Genomic DNA, 19,510 nt, shown 5'->3' with positions numbered 1-19,510 from the left:
CTTCCAGGTTCACCTCAGCGAGACTCCTGAAGCGGGCAGTGTAGTTTCTCAAAGCCAGCATGTAACTGAATACATCCTGGGGGGGTTTACTAGGAGCTTTCTCCAAAGCTTCCTTAACCAGACTCAAAGGTCACCTCACAGGGTGGCCATAAATCAGCTCAAGGGGACTAAACCCGAGTCCCTTTTGAGGCACCTCCCTGTAGGTGAACAAAAGTCCCACTTCAGCCTCAAGGGCTCTGACAAGCCCATGATCATGCCTTTTAAGGTGTGGTTGAATCTCTCAACCAGACCATTACTTTGGGGGTGGTAAGGGGTGGTGAACTTGTAGGTTACCCCACACTCCTTCCACAGAGACTTCATATACGTGAATATGAAGTTAGTACCCCTCTCAGATACCACTGCCTTGGGGAACCCCATGCAGGTAAAAACCCCCATCAAAGCACAACCCACCACAGGGGAAGTGATTGATCTCAAAGGAATGGCTTCTGGAGACCGGGTGGCATGGTCCACCAAGACCAGGAAAAACCTGTTGCCCATGGCTGTCTTGGGACCCAGAGGCCCCACAATGTCAATGCCTACCCTCTCAAAGGGAGTACTGACAACAGGCAAGGGTTGGAGGGGAGCCCTACATTTCCCCCAATAAATCAGGTATGATCCTAGCTCATTTTCAGCCGCCTGGTCTGCAGCCTGCTGCTGCAAACCCTCCAATGTAGGGCATGTCTTCTGTGCTGCACAGAATGCTTCCTTGGTGGGCCCCCCTTCCTGCTGCCACTGCGACAGCTCAGGGACCTCCCCCAATTCAGCCACCTGTTCCCCCGGAGGCTGCGGGGCGTCACACTCAGCCTCTGCCTCCTCCTGGATCGTGGGAACTTCTGTGCCGGTTTCCCGCGCTCCCTGCCCTTCCTCTTCTTGGCGGCCCCCGGTCCACTGTTTCAAGCTCCAGGGGCTCTTGAATACCCTGACAGGCTGCTATTGACTGGGTGGATTTGCATACCCACCCAGGCATACCCAACATCTCCAAGTGAGACCTGTGTTCCACCTCCTTCCAAGGGGAATCCTCCAGGTCATTGCCTAGCAAACAATCAACAGGCATGGTTGGACTCACAGCTACCGTCAAGGAACCTGAGATCCCTTCCACATTCAAAGGGAACCTGCGCCACTCTGCACAAGCGCTCTGAGTTGTCCACTGCAACTACTTGGTGAAGTACCCGGGGATCAATCTGCTATTCAGACACCAGCTGACTCCTCTCTGTAGTCACGCTGGCTCCTGTGTCTCTCAGAGCCTCCACCCTCTTTCCATTAATGGTCACCCACTGCCTGTACTTCTTAGTGTTTTCAGGCACTAGGGCTCTCTGGACCATCTCACTGTCCCCTAGTGAGACAAGGGTCATCTCAGCTGGTTCCCACCCACCTGAAACCAACTCATCCCCAAGGGCTACACTGGCCTAAGTGGGTGCCGATGTACTTTTGGGGCATTTGGGGTCCCCCCTCACATGACCCACCTGGTCACATGCATAGCACTTATGTGGGGGGCCACCTGCCACCAGCTTCCCTTTGGAGAACCATGGCTTCTTCTCACTGGGGTGTTGGGAATCCTTACCATGGGAATCAGTTTGGGGCCCTTTAGAGAACTCCCCCTGTTTACCCTTACCCCCCCTTTATTCTGAGAGGGACCCTGCCCACCCTTGGTGTGGTCTCCCCCATACCTCTTTTGGACCCTGGTGCTCTCCCAGCAGTCCGCTTCCTGTGCAAGCCTCCTGGAGTCAGTCAGCTTGCTGTCAATTAGGTGCTGGCGCAGCTCTGGAAAAAAAACTGTACAAGTGCTCCCAAGCAATGAGATTGTAAAGCTCCTCATACGTAATTACCTTACTGCCCGTCACCCAACCATCCAGTGAGCTGCAATAAGAATCAAAACATTCCAACCATGTTTGGCATTCCTTCTTCTTGTAGGACCTAAACTTATCCTTGTACTGCTCAGGGGTAAAAGCATACCTTGTCAGCAAGGCATCCTTCATGCTAGACTAGGTGAGATTCTGAGCATCCCCTAAGGCTGTCAGTGTATCTCTCCCCTCTACCTCAAAGTGCTTCCACAGACCCGCCCCCCAATGAGCTTCAGGGACCAGATTCATGTGGAGAGCAGACTCATACCCCTTGAACCACAAGTATATGTCATCCTCCCTCTTGTAATCCTTCACATGATCTTTAGGAATGTGCACCCTCCTTTCAGGCTGCACTGTGATGTGGCCGCCACCATCCCTACTAGACTGACTCCTCTGATCCAGCTCTCTCAAGCTGAGCTCATGAGCCAACAACAGCTTTTTCTCTCCAATGGCCATCCTCATTTTCTTCAACTCCCTCTGGTGCTCCCTCTCTGCCTGTCTGTCCTGCAATTCTTGAGGGGTCAGACCCTTAGATGAGACACTGCTACCTGACCTGGAGACCCTCTCCCTGGACATAACAGGCTCACCCATAATACCATTGTGTATGGACTGCCCTTCCTCCTCCTCATCCTCCTCATCTTCAGTGCTCTTGGCTGTCACCCAGGCCCTCAGCGCCTTTTGCAGCTCTTCCTTCTTGGATGAGCTCTTAATGGGACACTCAAAACATTTACAGAACTGCTTTAACTGAGCCTTGGTATAGCTTTACGATTTCTCCAGGTCAAAAGCAGCTCCAACTGATGCATCTCCAGATTGGGACATTATGAAAAGTCAACAAAAGTGCAAAGTTCCAAAAAGCAGAAAACAAGTTCCCAAATGAAGTTCAGAAGTCAATCAAAGATTACCACAAAAATGGATGTAGGTAAAAATCCAAGCAAAAGGGAAAAATCAAAGATCACCAAACAAGTAGTATGTGGTCATGTAGTGGTGTGCACTCAAAACAGTAATTCACACTTAATTACTGTATGTCAAGTACAAATACAAGTCCAAATCCCAACCGCTGATCATCAATGTTAGAAATGGGGTCTTTGGTTGACAGCCAGGTTACCCCCTATTCAAGAAAGGACCCTCACTCTAGTCAGGGTAAAGGAGAATCACCCTTAGCTAACACCTGCTTACCCCCCTTGGTAGCTTGGCAGAGCAGTAGGCTTAACTTCAGAGTGCTAGGTGTAAAGTATTTGTACCAACACACACAGTAACTTAATGAAAACACTATATTTATCTAAACAAAACTAAAAAAAATCCACAATACACAAGTCAAGTTATCAATTAAAAAGCAAAAAGAGTCTTTATGTAGTTTTAAACATACACTAACACTGTTAGCGTGAAAATGTACTTTGGGTCCGTCAAAAATAATCCTGCACGGGCGAGTGTGCGTCAAAAAGGGTTTGCAATGCGTTGATTTCGCTCACGAACGAGACCTTGCGTCGTTTCTCCTTTCATCGGGTCGGGCATGTTGTTTCTTCTCTCTGCAGGAGAGCGATGCGTTGATCCGGTCCGCATTCTCGGATCCGGGCAGGCATTGTGTTGTTTTTACACGCCCAGCGGTGTTTACATCAGAAATCCAGGTGTACGATGATTTGAAAACCAGGCAGCATGGGTTGCGATCTCCCAGCCTCTGTCAGCGATGCTGGGCATTGTTTCTTCTTCTCCGTGTGTTGATTCTTTGTTCGCATTTCGGACGAGCATCGATTTTCAGCCGTGGTGCCGGTGGCGTGTTGTTTCTTCAGCCGCAGATCGGAGTCGCGTTGATCTTTTCCCAAAACACCACTATGTGCATGGATTTCCTCCTGTTAGGCTGCCAGCTTCTCCTTTCAGGGTCCCAGGAACTAGATGGGCACCACAGGGCAGAGTAGGAGTCTCTCCGGAGACTCCAGGTGCTGGCAGACAGAAGCCTTTGCTGTCCCTGAGACTTCAAACTACAGGAGGCAAGCTCTAAATCAAGCCCTTGGAGATTTCATCTCAAGATGGAAGGCACACAAAGTCCAGTCTTTGCCCTCTTACTCTGGCAGAAGCAGCAACTGCAGGATAGCTCCACAAAGCACAGTCACAGGCAGGGCAGCTCTTCAGCTCTTCTCCAGGCAGAGGTTCCTCTTGTTTCCAGAAGTGCTCTAAAGTCTGTGGTTTTGGGTGCCCTTCTTATTCCCAATTTCTCCTTTGAAGTAGGCCTACTTCAAAGCAAAGTCTCTCTTGAATGTGAAATCCTGCCTTCCCCAGGCCAGGCCCCAGACACTCACCAGGGGTTTGGAGACTACATTGCGTGAAAGCAGGCGCAGCCCTTTCAGGTGTGAGTGACCACTCCTCCCCCCAGCACAGATGGCTCATCAGGAAATACAGACTACACCCCAGCTCCCTTTGTGCCACTGTCTAGTGTGAGGTGCAACCAGCCAAACTGTCAAACTGACCCAGACAGGGAATCCACAAACAAGCAGAGTCACAGCAATGGTATAAGCAAGAAAATGCTCACTTTCTAAAAGTGGCATTTTCAAACTCAAAATCTTAAAATCAACTTTTCTAAAAGATGTAATTTTAAATTGTGAGCTCAGAGATCCCAAACTCAATATGTCCATCTGCTCCAAAAGGGAATCTCAACTTTAATCAGATTTAAAGATAGCCCCCATATTATCCTATGAGAGGGACAGGCCTTGCAACAGTGAAAAACGAATTTAGCAATATTTCACTGTTAAGACATATCAAACACATTACTATATTTCCTACCTTAACCATACACTGCACCCTGCCCTTGGGGCTACCTAGGGCCTACCTTAGGGGTGTCTGACATGTAAGAAAAGGGAAGGTTGAGGCCAGGCAAGTGGGTACACTTGCCAAGTCGAATTTACAGTTAAAACTGCATACACAGACACTGCAGTGGCAGGTCTGAGACATGATTACAGAGCTACTTATGTGGGTGGCACAACCAGTGCTGCAGGCCCACTAGTATAATTTGATTTACAGGCCATGGGCACCTCTAGTGCATTGTACTAGGGACGTACTAATAAATCAAATATGCCAATCATGGATAAGCCCTACATACACATTTTGTAAAGGAGCACTTGCACTTTAGTACTGGTTAGCAGTGGTAAAGTGCCCAGAGTAACAAAAACAGCAAAATCAGAGTCCAGCACACATCAACAACCTGGGAAACAGAGGCAAATAGTTAAGGGAGACCACACCAAGGATGAAATGTCTAACAGTAACTATGCAGCAAAAATCAAAAATAAAAATCTTCAATCTCTTTTCAGCAGTTATTTACTGCTTTCATTCTTACATCCAGGATCCTTCTTCAAAAATCAGTATACCAGCTTGTCAAATCTGGTTATTTTGTCAAATCAGGTTTCAAAAAGTCAAATCAGGTTATCAAAGTCTTTTCCGGTTACTTTCAATAGTCTCTTTTCATTTATGCTTTCTCAAATTTGTTTCAACAGTTCAGTTCATAGATTTCCTTCAAGTGCCAAAATATTGACCTGGAATATCCTGATCAAAACAAAAAGACACATTTTTTCTTTGCCATTCACTTGTTGTTGCATACGCCCATTCAGGACCTGCGTACCTTCGACTTGCTGTTCTCTTTCTCTTCAACTTTGAATCTCCATTCAGTTCTCCTTCACTCAGGTCTTCTCTCCTTGTTGTATCTACTTCTTCCTCAATTGTTGTCACAACATCTTCTTCCTTTCTCTTTGCTTGTGACTCCAGCCACTTATCTCCTTTCAGTGGACTCTTGGTCCATGCTCTTTTAAGTGTTGAACTTGAAACTTCGTCTTGCCAAGCAGGATTTTCTCTTGACGGACCTGCGACTGGTTCAGGAGGAACCAGATCACATTGGCTTTGATCCGCCTCAACTCCTTCCCCCTAAGGGTCTAGTGTTTGCTCTGTTTATCTCTCAAAATCGTCTACTTCTGGGAGATCCCTCCCTTGACTAGACTCTCCTGCTGCCTCAATTGAGATTGCCTCACTGTCACTCTCCTGGAAGCCTTCTCAATCATCTCTCACAGGAGTGATTGAACTGTTCTCAACGTGCTCAGATCCGGTCTCAGTTTCTCTTTCTTCTCTTTCTGGCTCTAAGGCTTGTCTGGTCATTGTTGGTACTCTCAACAACTCCTCCTCATTGTTCAAAGGACATGCCACTTTTCTCGTATGGCTTGCGTATATCCAGTTGGGAATTCCAGCACACTCCATAGCTGTGATAGGGATTAGTACTACCTGGAATGGCTTTTCCATCGAAGTTCCAAACACGTCTTCCTCACAAGTTTTCAAACCACTACCCAGTCACCCGCTCTTATGTTGTGTCCTTAATCTTGGATCAGTGGCAGTGTGGTGGCTTCCACCTACTGAAAGAAAGAGCGAACCACATCAGCCAGACCTTTGCAGTAGTCCAACACCATATCATTTGTTATGTTCACAAGAGCATTTGCAGGGACCGCTGGCAATCTCATTGCTCTGCCCATGAGGATCTCGTGCGGTGACAATCCTGTCTTCCTGTTGGGTGTGTTTCTCATTGTCATCAGAACTAAGGGCAGTGCGTCAGGCCACTTCAGATTCTTGGACACACACATTTTCGCCATTCTTGATTTCAGGGTACCATTCATCTGTTCCACTAGTCCTAATGCCTCAGGGCGGTAACTACAATGCAACTTCTGCTCAATGTTCAATGCTGCATATAGCAATTTAATTACTTCATTGTTTAAGTGACTTCCACTATCTGATTCTAAAGAGATTGGAAACCCAAAATGTGGTATCAGTTCCCTAAGCAGTAGTTTCACTATTGTGAGGCTTTCATTTCTTTGTGTAGGGTACACTTCAATCCAATAACTAAAGATGCAGACAATCACCAACACATATCTCAAACCTCCACATACAGGCATCTCAATAAAATCCATTTGCATTCTACTGAATGGACCTCCTGCTCTTCCAATGTGGCTCAAATTGACCACTGTCCCTTTAACCCACGTTCATTTGTTGACAATTGACGCAATAATGGCAAACTGCTTCAGCAACTTGTCTAAACCTCGGATTGAACCAATTGTGTTTAAAAAGGTGAATCATCACATCCCTCCCAACATGTGCCTGCCCATGGTAATAACTAGCTTTTTGGGACAACATACTGTTCAACAAAACCAATTGACCCTCTTCTGAAACTCACAATTCATCCTGTCGCTGTACACATTTTATTTTGCTCCTTTATCGTTTTTCTTCCCTGTCAACATTATTCTGCAGTGCTCTCAATTCTTCCAATGTATCTATTACAAGCAGTGCAAAATGTGGGCGTTTCATTTTCTTCAGGTAATAATTCCCACCTATCCTTACACCATATACAGTTCAATGCGCAAAACTTTGCAACTTGATCCACACATCCATTTTCCATTGACACAAAATCTTGCGATTTCAGATATGCACTGCATTTCACCACAGCAGTCTTTTCAGGCATTTGGATAGCTTGCAACAGTTCTTTAATCCTCTCACCAGTTCTCACTGGGGAACCAGAAGAGGTCATGAAACCTCTCTGTGACCACAACTGGCCAAAGTCATGGACTATTCCAAATCCATACTGGCTATCCGTATAGATGGTAACTTTAAGCTGAGCAGAAACATGGCACACTCTAGTAAGGGCTACCACTTCCACCACTTGTACAGAATATACTCCTCGAAGCCAGGACACTTACAGTATACCAGTAATTGTGCATACTGCATATCCTGCTCTCAGTACTCCTGTATTGTCTCTTAGACAAAACCATCAACATAGATAATTTGGTCATTTTCTTTCAATCGTGTGTCTCTAATGTCAGATCTCGGTTTTGTGCACAGATCAGTTACTTCAAGATAATCATGCTCAATGTCGTCCAACTTTTCAATTTCAACATTTTCATTTGGAAGCAAAGTTGCCAGGTTAAGCACTGTACATCTTTTCAATTACACATTAAGTGACCCTAGAATACTCGTCTCATATCGCGTCAATCTTGCACCTGTCAGGTACTGGGTTTTGGTTCTGGTAAGTAAAACCTCAACTGAGTGAGGGACCATTATGGTTAAAGGGTGTCCCATCACAACGCCTTCACACTGTGCAAGGCTTTGTCCAACCGCTGCAACTGCACGCAAACAGCCTGGTAAAGCTGCTGCAACTGGTTCCAAAGTAGCTGAAAAATATGCTACTGGGTGGTTTGCACCTCCATGGACCTGCGTCAAGACAGACAAAGAACATGCATCACGTTCATGACAAAACAATGTGATGGACTTAGTGTAGTCAGGCATACCCAATGCCGGAGCTTTGCACAGACTCTCTCTCAACTCAGAAAACGTTTTCATGCAAGCCTGGTCTAACACTAGGGATCGGTGACCTCCTTGTGGGTCAGCTTCTGCAAGGGCTTGGAAATGCCTGAAAATGGGGAATCCATTGGCGACAATAGCCTACCATCCCTAGGAATATCCTGACATCTCTATGTGTGGTCGGGGGATTCATTTGCAGTGTGGCAGTGACCCTTTCTCTAGATATTTTCCTAATTCCCTTTTCAATCTGGTGACCCATGTATTTCACTTCTTTTTGACAGTATTGTAATTTAAGTGGAGGCACTTTAGGACCATTCTTTCCCAAGTGGTTCAGTAAAGCAATCTTGTCATTTTTGCACTTGTCCCTAGTTTTGGATGCAATGAACAAGTCATCAGTGTACTGTACTAATGTCGATTGCAAGGGCAATTCCAACTACTCCAAATTATTTTTCAATATCTGATTGAACATGGAAGGTGACTCCGAAAACCCTTGAGAAATTCAACACCAACAGTTAATTTGGTCCAAAAATTTGAAACAAAAGAGAAATTGGCTATCCTCATGAAAAGGCACAGAAAAGAAGGCTTGTGACAAGTCTGTAGCAGTGAACCATTCAGCATCACATGGAATCTGAAACAGAATCACAGCTGGATTTGGCACCACGGGGCAACATTTGATTACAATGTCATTTATTTTTTTCAAATCCTAGACAATTGAAACTTTCCCACAGGGATTTTTAAATCCCGTTATCGGTGAATTACATGGGCTGCTCAACACTTCTTTCAAGACCCCTTGGTTTACAAATTCTGCAATTATGTGAGCAACCTTCATAAGGCTATCCTTTGACATGCGGTACTGAGCAATCTGAGGAAAAATCTGTGTTCGGCTTTACAGGAATTTTAACTGGCTCAACTCCCTTTATAAGACCTATTTCTTTCCCAGTCAAATCCCACAATCTCTCTTTAACTATTCCTTACAAGTCAAGAGGAAGATCTTTCGCTGTGAATACTGGAAAGAAATTAATCTGGGGTATTCCTCGTTTATAGCCTCGCACCCTGTCTCTAGAGCTGAGTCATCATCACTGTTCATCTGTATCTCAATTCCATCATTTGAGCAAGTAATCCAGCACCTGGTTTTACACAGCAAGTCTCTTCCCAATAGGGATACTGGACTTGAATCACAGACAACAAACTTGTGCAATCCTTTAAAGTTGCCGATTTTAACCTCAACTGGTTCTGTAATTGGGTTGGTCAAGTATTAATTTGCTACTCCTAGAATGTGGACTGTCTTTCCTGAAAGGGGTAAGTCTGGAACTTCTGTAGTTCTTACTGTAGAGCATGTAGCTCCTGTGTCAACCAAGAATTAAACCCTATGACCCATTACCCTTCCCTTCAGATATGGGCCTTTCTGATCTACTTCTAAAGAGGCCGCAAGCACACATTCCTCCTCATCCGAACTCTCGCTCACCCACTCATTGTTTATTCCATTCTCAATGTATAACCGGAATTGGTGAACAGTGTTATTACTCTGGTTAAACGTATGACCCTGTGATCGGGCGGCCACGATCACGGGGCACGAAGAAGCAACCTACAACGTGTCGGGGAACCCCGACACGTCAGATCCGCGTTTCGCCGTTCCCATAGGAACGGCTGCGGCGTCCTGGGGGCGTTCCCCTGTTGCTGGGGAAACGCACAACGCCTTCCGGGCCTTCGAGGGTGAAAAGGAGGAAGTGACCATTCAGGAAGGAGAGCGGGTGAAGAGAAAGACGGAGACGGGTGAAAGCGGACAGGAGGAGATCGCGACGAGACCGGGGGACGGAAACGCCGACGACGGAGTGGAGAAGGAGAATATCCCTCACGCGGCGCCGGAGACGAGGAGCCCCAGAGCATGCCACGACCCCAGAGGGTCGTGGCTTACAAAGGTACGATTCCTATTTGGAAGAACCGACGGGAAAAGGGAAAACACACAGGGAAAGGGAGCTGGGAGGAGCAAGAGGGAGGAGGAGGAAGGAGGAAGGAAGGGAAGGCTCCCTACCTAACGAAGGAGCCCGACTATCCCCTCAAGCCTGGGAGCACAGTGTGTTTAACCCATAGATACATCACCACGGTTGTTTTGCATAGTGCACGGGTGTCTCTGCACTCCTTCTCTATACCCCACTTGCCCTTCCCTTCTTCCTTCTTGAAAGATAAACCCCAGGAAATAGCCCAATTACTTACCGTGGTTTTTTTTCATGTTTTCTTGCCGGTCTTCTCCCGGGAGCCGCTCGCATTTCCAGAGGACATTGACCTGGAGAACGAAAGGAAGAAAAACGACGAGATTAAGGAAGAGAAGCACTAAACAATAGACTGTACCGATACTTACCAATTGGGAATTTAAATAGAAAGGAAATAAGAGATAAGAAAAGACATTAGTACAATAAAACTCTATTTACTCACCACATTACGCCGTTTCCAGTCTGGTTTATGCCGTATAGCCTGTCACAGTGGTGTCAGAAGTGGGATTTTATTCCCCTAAAAACAGGCTAAGAAACGGTATAGACGATGAGTGAAACTCCTACTTTGGAGGACATGATCAAACAACTGGCCGAAGGCCAACGCCATTTACAGTTGGTGTGGGAAGTGCACCAACGTGAAGCCAAAGAGGATAGGGAAGCCCTGCAGTCTGCCTTGAAAAGTCAAGCCACTATCCTGGCGAACAATCAACTTGTACATGAAACCGCGATGAAAAAGTTAACCGAGACAATAGCCTCTAGTAAAGTGCACCCGAATGTCCCCAGTTCGGTCCTGCAAAAATATCAGGAGGGGGAAGACCCGGACTCATTCTTCGCTAATTTTGAAAGGGTAGCATCCTCTGCTCAATGGCCGGAAGAAAGATGGGGACAATATATCGCTCCTCTACTCACGGGATTTATGCAAACGGCTTACCAGGCGGCCAATCCCGGTGGCACCACCTCATACCAGGACATCAAAAGGAGCATTTTGGAACAGGTGGGCCACGATACTGAGTACTACAGAGTAAAATTCCAGAAAGTAAAATGGGGACACAATGAGGACCCCCGCACCTTCTACTTCAGGGTCCAGGATTTGGCACTGAAGTGGCTGGGGCCGATAGGAACTAGTAGAGAAGATATAATAAAAACGATCATCCTCGAACAATACTTGGAGTCCCTCCCTTCCAGTACTAAAAGCTGGATAAGGCAGCATCCTAAGGTAGATACAGACCTAGCCATAGACTTGGCGTGTGCCTATCACAGGTCCACCGATGTGAGAGCACTACAACCACGACTCAACGTAACAACACTCCCTACTCCATCAAAACCCATTCCTAGATTTCCTTTAGAGGAATCCTTCCAACGTAGACATGGGGAGGCCCCTCCCATGCAAGGACCTCAATGTTTTAACTGTGGAGAGTGGGGTCATATAGCCCGGGCCTGCCCCAGGAAAACCGAGGGAGTTGAGCCTATGGAGATAGGGGTAACCCGACGCCGAGTCTTGTGTACAGGAGGGGGAGACACCAAATTTAAGCAGATCGTAAATATCAATGGCCGTCCTCTCTCTGCCCTTATAGATTCAGGCTGTAGTCAATCAGTTATACGACAAGATCTGGTAGAGCCGGTTGACAAGAACGCCAACAGATGGGTAACTATCTGCTGTATACACGGCGACAAGGAACAATACCCTCTTAGCACTGTAGAGATAGAATGGGATACGCACCGAGATTTGCTTCCCATGGGCATAATGGACCAACTGATCGAAGAATGTATTATAGGTACTGACTACATACATTTTCAACAACTCTTAAATGAGGTCCAGACCCAGAGGGAAAAACACCAATGGTTGAACGAGGCTCCCTTCTGTGATAGTATCATTGAGTGTCCCCCATACCGCAGGAAACTTTCCCGACGAGAAAAAAGAGACGAGAAATTCAAGTTTAGGTCAGGTAACGACAATAATCTACCCATAAGAGTTATAGCAGAAACTTGTAGCGCTCCTATCAGTTTCCGTCAACATCAGAGAGAAGACCCTACTCTCACTCATGCCTGGAGAGATGCAAAAACTGAGGAAACCGATGAGGTGGGTCCCTATTTTCTGGTACAAAGAAACCTTCTTTATAGAATAAGCACTACACGGGCAGGAGAACGCAAGCGTCAATTAGTAGTCCCAGAATCCTATAGGGACCAAGTACTCTTCCTAGCACATAATCAGCCAGGAGGGGGTCATTTCGGCAGGGAGAAAACTGAGGAATATCTCCTCAGGAAATTCTACTGGCCCGGTGTTTTTGCCCACATTAGAAAATATTGCTTGCAATGTCCCAGATGTCAACTCACTGACCCAAGTCGACCCCGGAAAGCACCTCTCCTACCCCTTCCCATCATTGATATTCCGTTTAGCAGGGTGGAGATGGACTTGATCGGACCCCTACTTCCCTTCTCTAAAGGCCATACCTATATTTTGGTTATCGTAGACTATGCTACCCGTTACACCGAGGCCCTTCCCCTGTCAAGCATAACCACTAAAACAGTAGCACAGGCCATGATAACGGTATTCACTCGGACCGGGTTTCCCCGCGAGATACTTACTGACCAGGGTACGCCATTCATGTCCAACCTCATGAAACAAATATGTAAGGTATTAGGAATTATACAAATCAAGACTGCAGTTTATCATCCACAGACAGACGGACTAGTAGAGCGCTATAACAGAACCATTAAATCACTGTTAAAAAAAATTGTCGATGAAACAGGGAGGGACTGGGACCTGAAATTGCCCTTAGCTCTTTATGCCATTAGAACCCACGAACAGGCTTCAACGGGCCACAGTCCATTCGAACTGGTGTTTGGCAGGCAACCCCGTTCTCTGTTGGATATGGCCGTTGAGTCCTGGGAAGAAGATGAGGAAGAAGAGGGACGACCACTGTTAGAATACGTTCAAAAACTGAAAGCACATTTACAGGACCTGTGGGAAGATGTACGACAACATCTGGAAAAGGCACAAGAGACTCAAAAGCATTATTATGATAAAGGAAGTAAGTTGCGTACATTTCTCCCGAACGATCAAGTCCTGATCATGCGGCCCACGTCTGAACAGAAACTATTGGCTAGATGGCAAGGGCCCTATAAAGTGATTAGAGCCGTCTCCCCTGTCACTTATCTCATAGAACTCAGTGTCAACCCGAGGAAGACCCAAATCTATCACGTGAATCTCCTAAAAAAATGGGAACCCGTAGATGAGGGTCCTGACACCGTTGAGATGGGACGTTTTATATCCCCCTGCAAAGAATTAGACATTGAATTATTTCCCGTTGAAACACCACAACAAGAGACCAGACCCTGTATCAACGCTTCCCTGACAACGTCAGAGAAGCAGCAATTGTATGCCCTGTTACGCCAATATCCACAGGTCTTCTCCGACATACCGGGAAGAACATCCTTGATTTATCACCAAATAAGAACACCTCCAGGATAAACTGTCCGACTACGACCGTATCGTGTCCCTGAGGCAAGAAAACACATCCTAGAGGAGGAAATAAGCAAAATGTTAAACTTAGGGGTAATTGAACCCTCCGTTAGTCCCTGATGCTCTCCAGTGGTCCTGGTTCCAAAACCCGACGGATCAGTCCGGTTTTGTATAGACTTCCGAAAACTCAACTCAATATCCTTGTTTGACACTTACCCTATTCCCCGGGTGGATGATGTCCTGGAGAAGATAGGTAAAGCTAAATTTATGTCTACACTGGACCTCACAAAAGGGTATTGGCAGATTCCCCTTCTCCCCGAAGACAAAGAGAAAACAGCCTTTTCTACTCAATCTGGCCTGTATCAATTCACGGTGCTACCCTTTTGTCTCCATGGAGCCCGGGCCACATTTCAGAGATTAATGGATCGATTATTGAAACCCTTCCATACCTTCTCCGCTGCTTATCTGGACGATGTCGTTATTTTTAGCGACACCTGGGTAGAGCATCTAGACCATCTACGTAAAATCTTGGCCACTCTGGCAGAGGCAAGATTGACCGCTAATCCTAAGAAGTGTATACTAGGAAAAACGGACATATCATACTTAGGCTATACAATAGGCAACGGCACGCTACAACCCCAAATTACAAAGGTTGAAGCCATTAGTAACGCCCCCACCCCAAAAACAAAAAAAGATCTGCGTTCCTTCCTGGGTTTAGTGGGCTACTACCGTAGATTCATACCAGCCTACTCCACTATCGCAGCCCCTCTTACAGATCTGTTAGCTAAGCATCATCCTAACAAGTTGGCACCTTTTACCGGAGTTCAGAGGGCTAGTTTTGACCATCTACGATCCATTCTTACAACTGAACCGGTTTTACAATGCCCGGATTTCTCTAAGCCCTTCCATCTGTATACTGATGCTTCCAATGTGGGCCTGGGGGGAGTGCTTGCCCAACCTGATTTGGAGGGTAGGGATCACCCAATTGTTTTTATTAGTAGGAAGCTGCTTCCCCGGGAGTGTCATTACCCCATCATCGAGAAAGAGTGTTTGGCCATTAAATGGGCGATTGAAAATCTGCAGTATTACCTTTTAGGCAGGCCTTTTATTCTATATACGGATCACGCTCCTCTTACTTGGCTAGCCTCTCACAAGGACTCCAATTCTAGGATCTTACGCTGGTTCCTTGAACTCCAGCCTTTTTCCTTCCAGGTCCGCCACATTCCAGGGTCCTGCCAAGGCCCTGCGGATTACTTATCGCGTTTTCCCACCTCGTCCTCAATCCTCGATCAGGATCGCTCTTGGGATGGGGTGTGTGATCGGGCGGCCACGATCACGGGGCACGAAGAAGCAACCTACGACGTGTCGGGGAACCCCGACACGTCAGATCCGCGTTTCGCCGTTCTCATAGGAATGGCCGCGGCGTCCTGGGGGCGTTCCCCTGTTGCTGGGGAAACGCACAACGCCTTCCGGGCCTTCGAGGGTGAAAAGGAGGAAGTGACCATTCAGGAAGGAGAGCGGGTGAAGAGAAAGACGGAGACGTGTGAAAGCGGACAGGAGGAGATCGCGACGAGACCGGGGGACGGAAACGCCGACGACGGAGTGGAGAAGGAGAATATCCCTCACGCGGCGCCGGAGACGAGGAGCCCCAGAGCCAGCCACGACCCCAGAGGGTCGTGGCTTACAAAGGTACGATTCCTATTTGGAAGAACCGACGGGAAAAGGGAAAACACACAGGGGAAGGGAGCTGGGAGGAGCGAGAGGGAGGAGGAGGGAGGAGGAAGGAAGGGAAGGCTCCCTACCTAACGAAGGGGCCCGACTATCCCCTCAAGCCTGGGAGCACATTGTGTTCAAACCATAGATACATCACCACGGTTGTTTTGCATAGTGCACGGGTGTCTCTGCACTCCTTCTCTATACCCCACTTGCCCTTCCCTTCTTCCTTCTTGAAAGATAAACCCCAGGAAATAGCCCAATTACTTACCGTGATTTTTTTTCATGTTTTCTTGCCGGTCTTCTCCCGGGAGCCGCTCGCATTTCCAGAGGACATTGACCTGGAGAACGAAAGGAAGAAAAACGACGAGATTAAGGAAGAGAAGCACTAAACAATAGACTGTACCGATACTTACCAATTGGGAATTTAAATAGAAAGGAAATAAGAGATAAGAAAAGACACTAGTACAATAAAACTCTATTTACTCACCACATTACGCCGTTTCCAGTCTGGTTTATACCGTATAGCCTGTCACAGACCCATGACCTGCCGCTGTTCCATTGGGGCTTGAGGTATTTGAATTTGCTTTCTAGGCACCATGTGAACCTGATGTTGCATTGGCTGCAACTGTGTCATTTGTACACATGGCATTTGCACTTGCTGCATGGGTTGAAAATTCTGCATGTGATTCACATTATTGTGAAAATTTGGATTATGGCTTCTCATTCTCGGTCTCATTCCATGTTTTGGAACGAATTGATGTCACTTGTTTGCTGAACGACGCCTTCCTGTACCATCATCGGACACTCCCGCTTCCAATGTTCGACCTCTCCGCAAGTGTGACAAGGCAACAATCTCTTCATTCCCTGGACATCATTCTGAATCACTACAGTACGCAAGTCGGGATTACGGTTTCCATTGCCTCCATGACCTCTGCCTCTCATCTGATTCTGAAATACCACATTTCCCTGCTGCTGCTGAGGAAAATTGCCCTACATCCCTGTGTGTGCCGCTTTAATCTGCATCACCATCGCCTTTTCTTTCAGCTTTCTTTACTTCAATTCAATCTCGTCACTACAGTACTTTGCATACTGCAATACCTCATCAATCGGCTTTGCTTGCCAGCAAATCACATGACTCTTAATCATCTGGCTAATTTCAGGTGTCAATCCTTCCATAAATCTAAACACAAAATGAATCATGTATTTTGGCTCAATTGTCTCCGTACCACTGCAATGCTTGAATGACTGCAACAAATTCTCATAATATGCATGTATTAACTCTTTTGCTTCCTGAGCTGTTCTGTCTATTCTCTGACAGTCAATGTTTTTAGGTGAAATTCTCGTTTTAAAAAATTCAATCACTCTGTAGTAATATTTCATTACTTCAGAAGATGGCGCACCAGTATTCGGATCCCTTTCTAGTTCTTTTGTCGGCCTACCTATACTCCTCTTACACTCCATCCACAGATCATCTGGGACTACTATCTCTAATAGAGTGTTCAAGTCTTCCCACAGGCACTTTGCAAGGTTTACAACTCTCTCTCTGTCTGCTGATACCATTCTACCGGCTTCTCTCATTCTCGTATAGTCATTTGTTAAAGACAGAATATCACTTCTGCTCCAAGGGACATGAAAAAAATTCCCTCTTGGAATCTCTCTCATTGGTAAACTTTTCACCGGATCCTTGCCCTGCTGCACATTTGCAGTCAGCTCCGCAGAATCCCTTTTACTTTTGTCTCTTTTCTTCACCCATCTGCCTTCTCATTTGTCTAAGGCTCCCTCTGTATGGACACTGTGGAGTAACTCCCTAAGGTGTGCCTTCATTCCTGCGGATCTCATGTGCTCAAAGTCTTTTGCGTCAAAATCTAACCTGTAACTACTTTTAAAATGTTTTGTTTTCTCTATTTCTATGCCATACTTCTCTGCAAGTCTGCGAGCCTTTGATGCACGTTGTTCACTTCCCTCGTAATTTTCAGGCACAGATATCTGAACTTCTGTGTAGGACTCTAATCTGTTCTCACCCATAGTTCCTTCAATGAGCTCACACGCTACCATAGCTAGTCTCGTGTAGTTCAAGTACTCCTCTCCCCTAGGAGCACTCTGCTGGGTATTCAGCTTGTCTAACCATTCAGTCAACTGTTAGGCAGTCAAACCTTGCAGCAAAATATTGTTGGCCTGGGCATTCGGCACTTGTTGCACCACTGTATTCAGGGACTGCGGTGTCAGTAATTTGAGGCTTTGACTAACATTCGACCCTATGACAGTATCCGGAGGGACTCGGAATGGACTAAAGTCTATCAATGATCTCGATCCGTCAAAGGACTGTCCCATAGGAGAGACTACTCGGATATTTTCATTAAGTCCTTCCCTCATTGAATTCTGACTCAGGACTCCCTGTCCATTTGCACGGTTTTTTTCTTGTGCAAACAAAGGTACAACTGGACAGCATCTGGGCTTGGTCTAGCACTCAAGTTCTGTGGGTGCATAATTCCCGTATTCTGAATCATCAGTGCAGACCTGGCTGATTGTGTCCCTATTATCGGCGAGTATGTTGGCATTGCTTGTGACTTCACTTGTGGCAGTAAAAGTAAAAGTGGAGTTGGCTCTGTCTGAACCAACATCAGTTGCAGGAAAACCTGTCCTGTGGGCACTATTAGGTTTGTGCCAGTTTCCACTATAGGTACATCACGGTAAATCCTCAGGACATTCGACTGTGGCACCTGGGTTTGTGCTACCAGCATAATAGGTGCATTAAGACTACTCTGCATAGGGCTTGGTGTCATACTAGGATTACTCTGCACAGGATTCATCGTCATGTTAACCTGTGTAGGAGCTGAAGGATTTACACTATGTTCAGACCAGTCTCTAGTGCTGCATATGGTGGGGGACGATTTCTCAATAACTGCAAAAAAAACTCATCGTCTTACTCTTCCTCAAGTTTAAAAGATCCTCTAGGCTCCTTTGATCTTTGCTCCCCACTCTCGGAAGGGCTTCTATTTGTTTTTCTGGTGGCTTTCCTTCCTTCTTTCTCGCTGTCTTGTGTCATCGCAGGAAACAACTTAATCCCCTGTAAAATCTCTGTTCTCCAAAATTTCTGATCACTGTCCCATCTAGAGTCCGCTAGTGTCTTTTCTGCATTTCTCATCCTCCTCTCGTATTTCTGTTGTTGTTTGGCTATTATCTCCCAGATTGCTAATGCCTCAAACTGTGCTGATATCGGAGTGGGTTTCAGGTCACACAGCACCCTCCTCAAATTCTCTAGGCTTCTCAAATTACATTTTCCATGGGCAGGAAATGCTAAACTCCCATCTTTCTCTGTCACTTTGCACCATTGCTTCAGCCAAAGACATGGTGCAGCACACTTTTCTTCAATTACAGTGTAAGCTGGTGTACATTTGGCCGTTACAATATCCCTTATACTCGTAGTAATGTACGTATCTCCCCTTAAAGCACTCTTTAAAGCTTTGAAAAATGTCATTTTTGCTACCTTTATTTTTTCTAAATCATATCAGGAAGTGACTTTTAATCTTAGAATTCTCTTCATCCACCTTCTCAACCAATTGCGCTTCACGGATCACTGCCAATCCGTGTGCGACCCTTCTCACTAACCAACCTATCCCTGCCCGACTCCAATGACATCACACTCATACGTACTGAGGCTGACAAAGTCTTGCGGCTTGTCCTCCCAAACTCAGATTCACACAAAACGAATGCAAAATTATTGCGAGCACTAAACAAAATAAAAACCCAATTTATCTGTTTACTACAGGTATGGTAAAACAATCGCTTCAGAAACTTTACGGATGTTTCACTGACGGCGTTTCACTCCAGCAGCTACTCCTTCTTTCTCAGTTTCCCTGATTCGCAAGCAAAATATGACCCGCTTTTAAATTTCACTCTCAGCTGATGAGTGGGTCTGTCCTGGTGCACATAGGACTCACCAGATCTCAGTAGAAAAATTATTTCACTCACTTTAACTCACACTCTGACTTGGCGACCACGCCTGATTGGCCTATCAAACCAAACAAATTACAACAAAAACCAAGTGTCTCATACACTTTTCAACATATTCCAGAGTCTTATACCACGCAGGGTCTGTATACCAACAACCACGTGCACAATGTTTTAGCACAAAGCGCCAC

Source organism: Pleurodeles waltl, chromosome 7, assembly GCF_031143425.1.
Source record: "Pleurodeles waltl isolate 20211129_DDA chromosome 7, aPleWal1.hap1.20221129, whole genome shotgun sequence".
NCBI lineage: Eukaryota > Metazoa > Chordata > Amphibia > Caudata > Salamandridae > Pleurodeles > Pleurodeles waltl.
The sequence above is the reverse complement of the archived record's forward strand: the minus strand, read 5'-3'. Positions refer to the sequence as shown.